The sequence below is a fragment of the Heliangelus exortis genome, chromosome Z, assembly GCF_036169615.1.
Source record: "Heliangelus exortis chromosome Z, bHelExo1.hap1, whole genome shotgun sequence".
Classification (NCBI taxonomy): domain Eukaryota; kingdom Metazoa; phylum Chordata; class Aves; order Apodiformes; family Trochilidae; genus Heliangelus; species Heliangelus exortis.
Window position 1 is genome coordinate 71,067,018 of NC_092454.1, and position 11,744 is coordinate 71,078,761.

The following is an 11,744-nucleotide window of genomic DNA, read 5'->3' on the forward strand; positions in this document are numbered from 1 at the left end:
CATATCAAATATAACTTAAAATAAACAATTAAATGGTCATTTAGGATTAGTTATTATGATTGTGCATACACGTAGACTAACTTTTGAGGTCTGTAATTCATTTTACAACAATATCATGTATATTGTGTATTTCTCTTCTGCTCTTCTATGAAGCATAGAGTGGGGAAATAATTTCACACTGCATATAATGCATTGGATATGAAGGAAACTTGAAAATTATTTAGTTACAGATTTCTCTGACCAGGCTTGCAAAATGGCATATATTATGTTAATGGGCAAGAATTTGAAAATGAACTTGAATATTAAACACAGTAAGTTTGGGTTCTGACATGAATGCAAACATGTTTGGTGCATATTACAGAAACCACATTCTTTTTTAACCCTGTCATGCCTCTTATGGAATAAGATATCATCTATGTCAAAATACACACAATTATAAGTGAGATATCAGACCACCATCTGCATTGCTATTAAAGCCTGGTCCCTGCCATATCAAATCCCTCAGCTCTTCCCCTGTTCCTCCACATCAGTGCTTTTCTAAGTCAGCTGTTCTGTGCTCCATTGGCTAAAATGAGCTGGAGAGCAGCAGATTTCACTGCTAACAATGCCAGGAGATGGGCTGAGTCTGACTCTGCCTTCACGGCATCCCCACGCATCCTTCAGGCCAGGCTCTGGAAATTGGCCACACGAGTCATGTGTGGTTCAATGGTGATTGCTCAGTCTGTGGTGGAGGCATCCATCACGGCTGGAACCATGACTGAGGCAGGAAAGACTAAACCAGCACATTAGGAACTTGCATCTTCAGTGTGTCAGATGTGTCATGGGCTTGGGGCCAGTTTTTAAACAGCTTCCGAGGTGTAAAATAGGGGTAGGCACATGCTTAGCTGTTTTATCTGCCTTCAGCCAAGTTGAAATTGCATGAAATAAATAGGACTGTAGTCTTCCTCAAGGGCTGACTGGTCAAGCTGAGAAGTCAGACTGCACATTGCAGAAGGAGAGCACTGTGGTCCCCACCCTTGGAATTACCATCAGACTATTCCGGATGGGTCCTCAGCAACCAACCCCGTGTGTCTTTGGAGCTGATCCTGCTTTGAGCAGAGGATTAGGCCAGATGATTTTCATAGGCCCCAGATGAAATTGCTGCACTCTGCCATGATGATGAGCAGCACCAAATACATCCATACCTGTGCCTTTAGAAACCATGGTGTTCAGAGCATAGCAGTGACAGGGGACATATACTTTGTTTCCCATTTTGTCCTACCAAGTCCAAGTGGAAAAAACACCAAACCTTTCAAATAGAGCACAGAGAGGATCACACACTTCATCATCCTTCCACAGACCTGCCTGCAATGGAATTAAGTTACATTGGTGTGAATAACTGGGGGCAGTATAAGAATTAAGACCTACTCTTGGGGATGTGTGAGACCATGTTCCTGAGTACTTGCCCCTGTAGCCTGCTCACTAGAAATACCTCTGTCCTACCCCACAGTTCTCTGAGCAGGCACTGGTCTCTGAGACACAAGAACCTTCTTTTCTCCTCTGCAGAGATTTGCTTCTTTTCCTTGCTGTACTTGACTGAACCTTTTCCTTACCTCTAGCTCTTCCCATGTGAGACAGAAACATTCTGTCTAAAACAAGATATATTTTTTTTAAGGTCTTTCATACCCCTGGCATCCCTTACTGGCAAAACAGACATGCCTGCAAGCATCTACAAATGCTATAACTGACTTGTGTGCATGTACATGTGCTAGAGAAAAAAAAAAAAAAATAAAGAGATAAATAAGCTAAATTCTGCTAATTTAATGGGTAATGGGTATGCATAGTGCATGGTTTGCTGCTAGGCAGAGTAATGGCAATCATCTTGCCAGGTTCACAGCCTCTGGAGACTGCTTGGCCACATGAATTGAAAACTGAGAATGTCTTGATGTCAGAAGAAAGTTCCTTTGGTGGTGTGTCCCATATTGGCCTAGGATAAGCCCTTCCACCTCTTGCCAACACCAAGTCCTACTTGATTCTCCTCTGGAGGCTGATTCTGCTCAGAATTCTCCTCAGAGGGAGAGGAAGACAGAAAGGAACAATGAATCCCCTGACAGACAGTAACAGGGTGCTTCTGACCATTCATTTGCACCTTTGACAGAAGATGTGTTCATGTGTTTCTGAGCTTCCTTAATAAAAATTGCACATTCGTGCCTTCTGGATCCTCCCACATTTTTGTGGCCATTTTGCATTCCTGCTTGGAGGAGTTGGTGGCTTTCTAGGCAGGAATCATGGTAGATATAAAAAAACAAACAAACAAACAAACAAAAAGCCAAACCAAAATGCACCTTTATGAATGTATTGAGCAGATAACTAACTGTGGTTGCAGGTGGAGTTGATAAAGATTTGGGAGCAGCAGGCAGGAGGGTCTGTCTCCCAGAGTGTGCTTGGGGTAATTCTGCAAAATGTTCTGTTTTATGTAATAGAGCTAGCAGCTCTAACACAGCTGAGGATTTGGTAAAACAAGATATATAACATGGCTTCAGAAGTATTTATTAACAGTTATGCCAACTCTGAGGTTTTTGCCTTGGCTTTGGTGAGGCATCAAAACATCTCTTTCAACTGGTTGTCAAAGGTAGGAACTAAACTGGCTGCTGATAACGTTGGGTTAGCCAAAAATGTTAATTTTGGCCCAGGTCCTAACTAGACATATGGAAGAAGAGAGAACATGTGATAAGTTTAATGGATTCAATTTTTTCTGAAATCAATGGTCAGCCTGGCTAAGGGTCTTCACGGGGTCTCAGAAGGAGTTAAATGATGAGCACAACTGTTGGGAAAGAATATTTCTGAGAGCTACTGCTGATAAGTAGTTAAAGCTGTTCAAAAGCAGCTGCTGCTCGGAATGTGGAAGTGCACCTGTGAGTTGTCAGACTCACAGCTAATTTGCTGCTGAAATACCTGCTCTGGATTATAGGTGCTCACAGATAGATGAGCAATGCAATGCTGTCTGCACATCATCCTTCTACTTCTCTTCAGGAATGACTTGTGTCTGGACCCCCATTCTTTCATAATAAAATGGAGCATGTGGCATAACCAGTTATTTAGAAAATGGTTGATTATACCTCAAGGGATAACATGGAAGTTATAGGTTTTATAAAAAAAAATTCAGTCCTGATTGTGTTTAAGCCCAAAATCTTTATAGGAAAAACACACCAAAAAACCAGAAAAAATTAAACCAAAACCTGCACCACCATCAAAAAAAAAAAAAAAAAAAAAAAAAAAAAAGAAAACAAAACGAAAGAAGAAAACCACCAAACAACAAAGCCGTCAAGAAAACCTAAGCCAAACAATTAAAAAATATAAAATGCTGATGTGCACATCCTTTAGTTGATTTGTTACTCAAGCATCAGCACACATTTGACTGACTTGTCACATTTCCCATTCACCATTTGTCCTGCAGAACTGTCTCTGCAGCTCCAGCATTCAGGAGGCTAATAGTTAACAGTAAACATTTTTTTATTATTATTATTTTTCTTTTATTTTTTTCTTTTTTTTTTTTCCTTATTTTTTTTTTTTTCACCAGAACATAATTCCACTGAAAGAGAGAAGCATTACAGTAGACCGGATGTTTTAGGTCATTTATTTTGTTTTTGCTTTGGGTCATTTTACAGCAGCACTTCTGCTCTCTAGTGTTAAAATGAGAGCCACTCTACTCCCCAGATATTACCCAGCAGCACATAGGGGCTCTTAATGATTAATACCATCACAGTCCAGCCACAAACCTTTCTGGTGCAGATAATGCCAGGCAGCAAGCACGCTTGACACTTTTAATGTATAATTAAGTAGAAAAAGTCAGCACTCAGTATGCAAATTTTTCAAAATGATAAATGATGCCATACAGCAGTAGGGATTGATTTGGTGTAAATGAAACTAATTAAGGAAATGTCAAACATAATTAATAAAACAGGTTTAAGCTGCAAAACATTGTCAATTGAATGAATGAGGAGGCATTGGCTCCCATTGTTTCTGCTTTATTTAGGGCTTGTGTTTAGCTTGTACTCTGTTCCTAAATGCACTTTCTCTACCTCACACCCTCCACTACCAATTCCCAGAGAGGGGGAAAATAAATTTGCTTGTCTCTCCACTGACTGCAGAAATTAATTGCAGAAATCTTGTCCCATCCAAGTGTTACATTCACTCACAGGACATTAACATAACTAATTTGAAAGAGCCCAAATGACTGCATAATAGAGCACTGTCAGTATGCCTGACAGTCTTTGGTCATACCAAATTAGCTTGGTTTTCTAATTGAAATTTTTTTCCTAGGACTCTCTTTATAGTTTTTTTTTTTTTCTCAGCTATTCATTTTTGATAAGAACAAAGGTTTTATAATTTACAAAAGAGTGCTTGACCTATAATTACTAGGAGGAAATTAGGGGAGGTAGAAAAGTCAGATTTAGTCCTGGTAATGATGCTGGAGACCTTGCTCCCTCTGGGGAGCCTGAAGAATAATGGAATCTTCTATTTTTACGGGCGACCTGTGCACTGGTGCTGACTCTGACTGTGAATCCACTTTACCTTGCAGATCACTTGCTTAACACTAAAAGTGCCAACAAAATCACAGGCCATTATTCCAAATGTCATTCTGTGCCAGTGCCATTTCCAAATGCCCTTCCCTTCAAATGAATGAATCAAGGAACATCTGCCAGTCCTCTTATCTTGTCCTTGTAAATCTCCTGGTTTAAGAGTTTCACAAAATGAAAGTGGTACTTAATTTAGGTAAATGGGGTCACCAGTAAGATTTTTGTTTTAAAAAAGTATCTCTAAGATGCTTTTTTTTTTTTTTAAAGAAAAAAAAAGTTACATAGTCTGACTTTTCACACATATTTGGTTTTAGAGCAGAAGATCTTTTCCAGCAGTCAAGTCATCCTTTCTGATGATTTAATGTCTCTTTTTGCATATCAGTCTATATGCTTGCTGTAGACCATTAAAAAAAATCAGATACTAGAATATCTCCCTGATATCACCTCCTTAAGTTCAGGCTAGTGGTTTCTACCCAGGTTTCAAGTTAGAAGTGTGTGCATATGTATTGGTTCGTGCATAAATTTGTGTATGTAAATGCAATGTTTATGTACTATTTACACATATAGCATATATAAAAGTGATAAATATAACGTTTTGAATCCATATTACAATAGAATACATAGATTATGTATCTGTATGCATGCATCTTTATATAAATAAACAAATAATATATGTATTTTTCTAATGGATGTTACATGTCTGGCATAATCCAGGAGTTTTGAAGTTGGTCTTTCTGTATTTTTCCTACAGATTACAGGATTCAAAGCAGTGTTTGTGACTGAAATATATTAGAATTGTAATCCTTTTTCTTTCAACTTTGGTGATTTTTTAGGAGAATCTTTAATGTTAATATCAATTTTTCCATATCAACTGTAGTTTTTACGTTGTTAATTTTGTTATAATAATTTAGTTCTCAGAATTGCTAGAAACAGTGCGGCAAACACCCATATTTTTTTCTTCTTGATGAGGAAAAATAAATCAGATTGAAATAAAATTAAGTGTAAAATGGTTCAAATTATCTGTTTTAGAAAACAATTGCAATAATTTATTAAATCAGTAGCAACTTTTCTTAAGGACTATTTTTTTTTTTTAAGGATGAAATATTATGGTTATAATTATGGTGCTGATCAGCTCTGAAATAACTCTGTGTTGTAGAAATCTTGTTTTAGAGGTTGAACTTTGCAGGCTTCTGGAAGCTGCCACATCCTGGTCACACTTTCCACAGAAGTTGCAGACAGCTTGTTTGGTGGGGTTGCCCACCAAAGGTGAATTGCACAGGCTGAGCATCAGTCCCCAACCCAATGCTGTCCTCCATCCAGGCTTCAGAGGAAACCTTCCAGCTCTACCTGGGACACATGGGCTCTCTGGGTCACTGCAGGAACCCTCAGAAGTGGAGAGAGGTGTCAAACACATCCTAATCTACAAACTGCTCGGCAATCTCGGAATTAAATCTCCTTTTCTAGATCATGCAGATAAGATACTCCTAGGAATTTTATCTCCACGTTCTTCTAGCTATATTTAAAAGCCTTATTCCCTCACATTAATTATTTTCAATAAAATTAAATTTATGCTGTTAATTGGAAATACATACTTGAAAATATGAAGAAAGTCAGCTTTGCTTTAATTCTTTAAACCTGATAAGGCAATCCACATTAAACCCCTGTTCACAACCTGAAATTACATCAAACTTTGACACACTCTTTCCCCAGCTGAGGTGATGGCATTTACATTATTACTCAGAAGTCTTCTACAAAATGCATCTTAAGAACGGAGTTCATCATGAATGATTAAACCAAGAAACAGCAATTTACTAGAAATTTCAAACATTTTCTTAAGTTCCCATTAGCTCACCCAAGCTGACTCAGAAATTACAGCCCTACCCTTTAATACCAGAGTAGGATAAATAATGAGAAACCCTGACTCTGATATTTAAAGATCCTTGCACCCAAATATTGTAAGCTGAACACTTGAGTGCATGTCTAACTCATGCAGTAAATTCCAAGAAAATCATTGCATATCCTGCATCTAATTTTTGTTTTATTAATCAGTTTTATTTGTTAAGTAGTGTCTGTCTAATTTCTTCTTGGCTATGTGTGTGGGAATTTACATTTTCAAAAAGTAAAAGAAAAACTGTCCTTTGATATGTTTTGTCCATTTCATTATGGTGTGCATACAAATGCAAAAAAGTGTAAACCACTGAGACTCTTGGGTTTTATGATTTTCAGCATGTCTGAGAGCTGTGCTTGGGAATAGAGTGTTTGCTTCATTAAAGAAGTACCTACAGACCTTTCCAAACCCTTTCAGTGAGTGCTGGTGTTACCCCTGGATTTTTAAGGTTGTGTTTACACTTCTTGGCTTCTTTCCAACAGCTTATTGCAGTTCTCATTAGAACAACAATGAAATGAAGGGGTCTCAAGTGGATCGATGATTTTCTTTATACATTGGCATCAGGGGAGAAATGCAGACTTCTTCATCTGACCTGATCCTGTCCTAAACTGTGCTTCATGGAAGTATTTTTCGAGTTTGATTCTTCTGATGCCAGGGTAGGTATTGAAAACATTTCAGATGTCTTCCACCCAGAAAGTTTTTGATTTGTCCCATGAATATACTTGAACCTTAGTATGATCAGGCCAAGTTGGATGGGGTTGGGAGCAACCTGGCCCTGTGAGAAGTGTCCGTGCTCATGCAGGGGGGATGGAATTAGATGATCTTTAAGGAGTCTTCCAGCCAAAAATATTCTATGATTCTGACCAGGTTAAATCTGTCTGCATATTATCTGAGCAATAGTTGCAAACATTACTGAGAGACCATTCTATCTAGATATCATCTTAGATTGGATTCAAGAACTCATTTTAACTTGACCTTAAAACTTAAGAGGATGGATTACTTCTCCAAATATTTCCAATTTACAGTTTCTGCCTTGATATTACGATGAAAGGGAATAATGGCAGATCTTCACATGTAGACCCTTTGAGGAAGACCTTTTTGTATCTGCTTAAGTATATATGGAAGAATGTGTACATATGTATAGCACAATCTTCAGATACCTGTCCTGGCTGAAGAACATTTAAAGCCACAGACCAAAAGAGGTTGGGGTCAATGCTCTGGAGAAACCTCACTGCTTGTTTGTGAGGCTTTGAGTCTCTTTGTAGGATTCACTGTTGGTGACTGCTGTGGTCAGTGAGGTGTCCCACTAGGAGAGCTTCTGGGAAACTTTTGAATAATTGGAGTATGTGCCAAAAATATGAGAATGTTGCCTGGAAATCCACAAGTATTTTGAAGGTTAATCAGCATGCAACATGCCCTGCCAAGGATTTATTGTGGTTTTAACAACTGACACATAGTCCTATAGAAGCCTAAATTGAGGTGCATGGGAATGCCTTTCACTCATATGTGAGGATTCATAACTGCATACATACATTTAAGTCAGAAAATTTAAAGTAGGTACAATATAATACATTTCAATTACTTACTTTAAATTATACTTAATCTAAAGTAAATATGGTTGATTGTATAAATGTGCTTTACAGTTTATCACAAAACGTAATAACAATAATAAAACAACTAATAAAGTAATAATAATAAAATCTTAAATTACTCTTGTCCTCAAGATAACAGAAGTTTTTCATGAAAACAAATAACTTTCAACCTTGGAAAAGGTTTTCCTATAATCATTAAATAAATAATAATAAAAAAGCTCACATATACATTATCTTATTGCCTCTTTTTCCCCCTAGGTTCCAATTTAATGAAACAGACCATTTTTCTACACTACTAACTTTCTTATTCCAACAATACCACAGAAATAGAGAGATATATAATAAGTATTCCTGAAAATATTGCTTCATTTACAGTTTTCAGAAATACTTTCCACAAGAAAACTGATGACAAAGACAGTCAAAATAGGAAAAACAATAGGAAAGTTTATGACGTATAAAATGAATTCTTCAAAAGAATTTTGTTTCAAAATGCCAAGGGTTATAAGTCAACTATATGCAGCACATATTACTATTTATTACCTTGCATTTGGCTGAAATTCATCTCTTTTGACAACCTTGGGTAAATCATGTTACATGTTTCATAAAATATGAGTGCTGGACCTTTTTCTGAAGACACTACTTAGCGGGTGAACTCATTGCTATTGGCTGCATCCCAGTTGCCATAAGATCCCTTAAGACTGGGGCTTTTGCAAGGTCCTGTGGCAGCTGACTCCAAGAAAAAATATTTACAGAAAACATTAAAAAAATGACCATCTTGTCCAGTTTTCAGAACTCAGATTGAAAGCTAGATGTAAATCGAGATACGCAAGTTTCAATTTTGAGCAAATTTACTGGGCAAAAACTTCGTTTGATTTTTTTTTGTTTGGTTGTTTTTCCTGTTTGAATATGTTCAGAGCCCCTCAGAATACACAATTTTATAGTTAACGTATTTTTTACTCTTGAAGGCTCATTACTTTACAGTGAGGTTACTGAACCTAGACCACGTAGTGCAGATTACCCAGCCTAGTATTAATCAAAATATACATGGCAAATGGGATTCAAAACAGTGCCAAATAGGCATCTGCTTTTAGCAGTGAACAAAAATGCATTTAGCTCCTTTATTAAAAGGTATTATGGGCAATTTATTTTTAAACCATCTCTCTAACACCATTAACTAGCATATAATTTAATGTACTCCCAAGCAACTTGACTTTTACATTTCCTTCAAAACATTAATTTGCTTTTGCAAATTGATGTAAAAGATGCCTTTGACCCCTGGAATGATTCAAACCATTAACAATAAATTAGATTATCCTTTAAAACAAGATCATCATTTTTATTTTTGTTTTCAGATGGGAGAATAAAAGTCTGATTTATCTGGGAGTAGGATAATACTGCTTGCAGGGAAATAAAACTTGGGATTGTTACAATTATTTATTGTTTCCATTCTCATCTGTTGCAATGTTCAGGGAGTTTCTTCAGAATAATTTTCGCAAGACTCAAACATTTTTACCAGATAAAATTAAGAAAATTTTGGGGGTTGTTTGGGATAATTTAACTTCAGGAAATGGTCATTAAGGTGATGCATTCTCTTACTGAAGTCCCACCCTGAAGTGTGACAGGGCACTTTGTTTCCAGACACGGCAGAAAAATATCACTCTATATGGCAGAAAAATATCACTCTCCAAGGAAGTGATTATTTTTTAAAAATAATACAAATGTCAGTTTTCTTATCCAAAGTTCCACTGCTGAGAGGCAAAATCTTACTGTTTAACTAAGGCACAGGGTACCGTGATGTGTTTGATGCTCAATAATTAGTAGACTTATCTCTTACAACTGGTTTTATTTAACATGGTGTTTACCACTTTAACCCACAGAGCCCAGGCAGGGGATATGTCAGAAGGGAACACCCAAGCATATACAACTTGAATTTGACAGGGCAGATTGCTGAAAGCTGTAGCTGACTCCTATCCTTAGCGTGGAGATGTCCCAGGAGGAGAAGGGAAACATCCCCTGTGGGCTGTGTTACATCCATCCCCCCTTCCCCCAGATCCTAAGGACCCACTTGTTAAAATCTAAGATCCTGATACAAAGCTGATAAAACTCAATGGCAAGGCTCTTATTAACTCTGACAGAGACCCTACGGGTGGGCTTCCACCTCCTTATTTGCATTGTAGAGTGGCACATGCCCCCTCTCAGCAAAACATCTAAACACACACTTAATTTAAGCAGATGAGCAACGGAGTGGATTATTACACAGCTAGTCTTGCTGATCACACTCAGAAGGGTGCAGTGAGCTGGAAAAGCCTGGCTGCATGATACCTTGGCATTTTCTTTCTGAAAAAGAAGAAAAAAAAAAAAAAAGACACTGATTTATAACACATGGATATTGTAACTTTCATCTTAGGAAGTGCAGCTGTACTTATATTTTCTATTACAGCCCTGTGTAGGGAAAAGGTCTAGAAAACTTGATCTCATTATCAGCCCAATTAATTATAGTTGGGCTATTTCTAAAGGATTTATGGAATATTTATAAGCTTTTTTAAAAGTCTGAAGTGTGGGGTTTTCAATTTATCCCACAGAGAAGCTCTACAACGATACATATCTAGATGTTCAAAATGTATCTTACCACAGATATTGCAATTCATTAGTAGGAACAGCAAGTGGTTTCAGCTTCCCACTTAATGTGGTTCTCAATTTGCAAGAATCAGTTAGATAGGATGATAAAAACATTTTCAAGAAAATAATTACTATGCAAGCTTTCACCACACTTTCACCTCACCTGGCAGCTGCTAGTTATAGATGTTAAGACAGGAATATGACCAAGGCAATTACTGGTTTAGTTATTACAAGAAGTTTTGTTTCTCTTAACAGAAACCCAGTATTAAAGTACAAGAGTTTGAAATGTTAAATATATTTCAAATTAAATATAATTTCAATGACATTTTATTATCCTTTCATGACTTAAAGAATTCGTGTTTAAGTCATCATCACTCTGGCATAAGTTGAGGAAAATGGGACATTTTCATAACCTGAAAAGTTCTTTGCCTGCTTTTGCTGTTGTTCTCCATAACTTAGTTGGTCCTTGATATTAAAAAAACAAAACAAACAACAAAACAAACCCCAAATTATTTTAATTTTTAGATGCTTTTATGTTGTGAAACTTGAGTATTCCTGATTGTCCAATTTTGCTGAACCACCATATATACATTTGCTTTTAAATGTAAGAAACTCAGATTTTAATGGGTATAGGGAATGCCACTCCAAGAAGCTGTGACTGTTCTGCAAGGGGGAGCATTTCTGACAGCTTGATGCTGCTGAAGGGTTGGTTCTGTGATGCTCTCTCATTCCTCTAGAAAAAAAAAAAATCTGTGCCTAGGTTACAGCTAATCTTGTTTTGTGGCAGGACAGAATAAAGGTCTGGGTGAAGGTCTGGGAGCCTTTTTTAGTGTATCAGAGAGTGTGAGTCATTTGTTTTGTACAGTAGAAAAGGGTTATATTAATTTTTATTGCAGGTACTTTTTCTAAATTTTCCTCTTTCTTGCTATTTCCTCAAGTGTTTGTTTCTCTGCTGAAGTCAAAAGCGAGAGACTTGGAGATTTGGACATGGAGATATATTTACAAAAATACCATAATCTGTCAACCATATTTGTCAGTGCTTAACAGGTTATAGACTTGATTAATTGCACAAAGGACTGAAGGTCT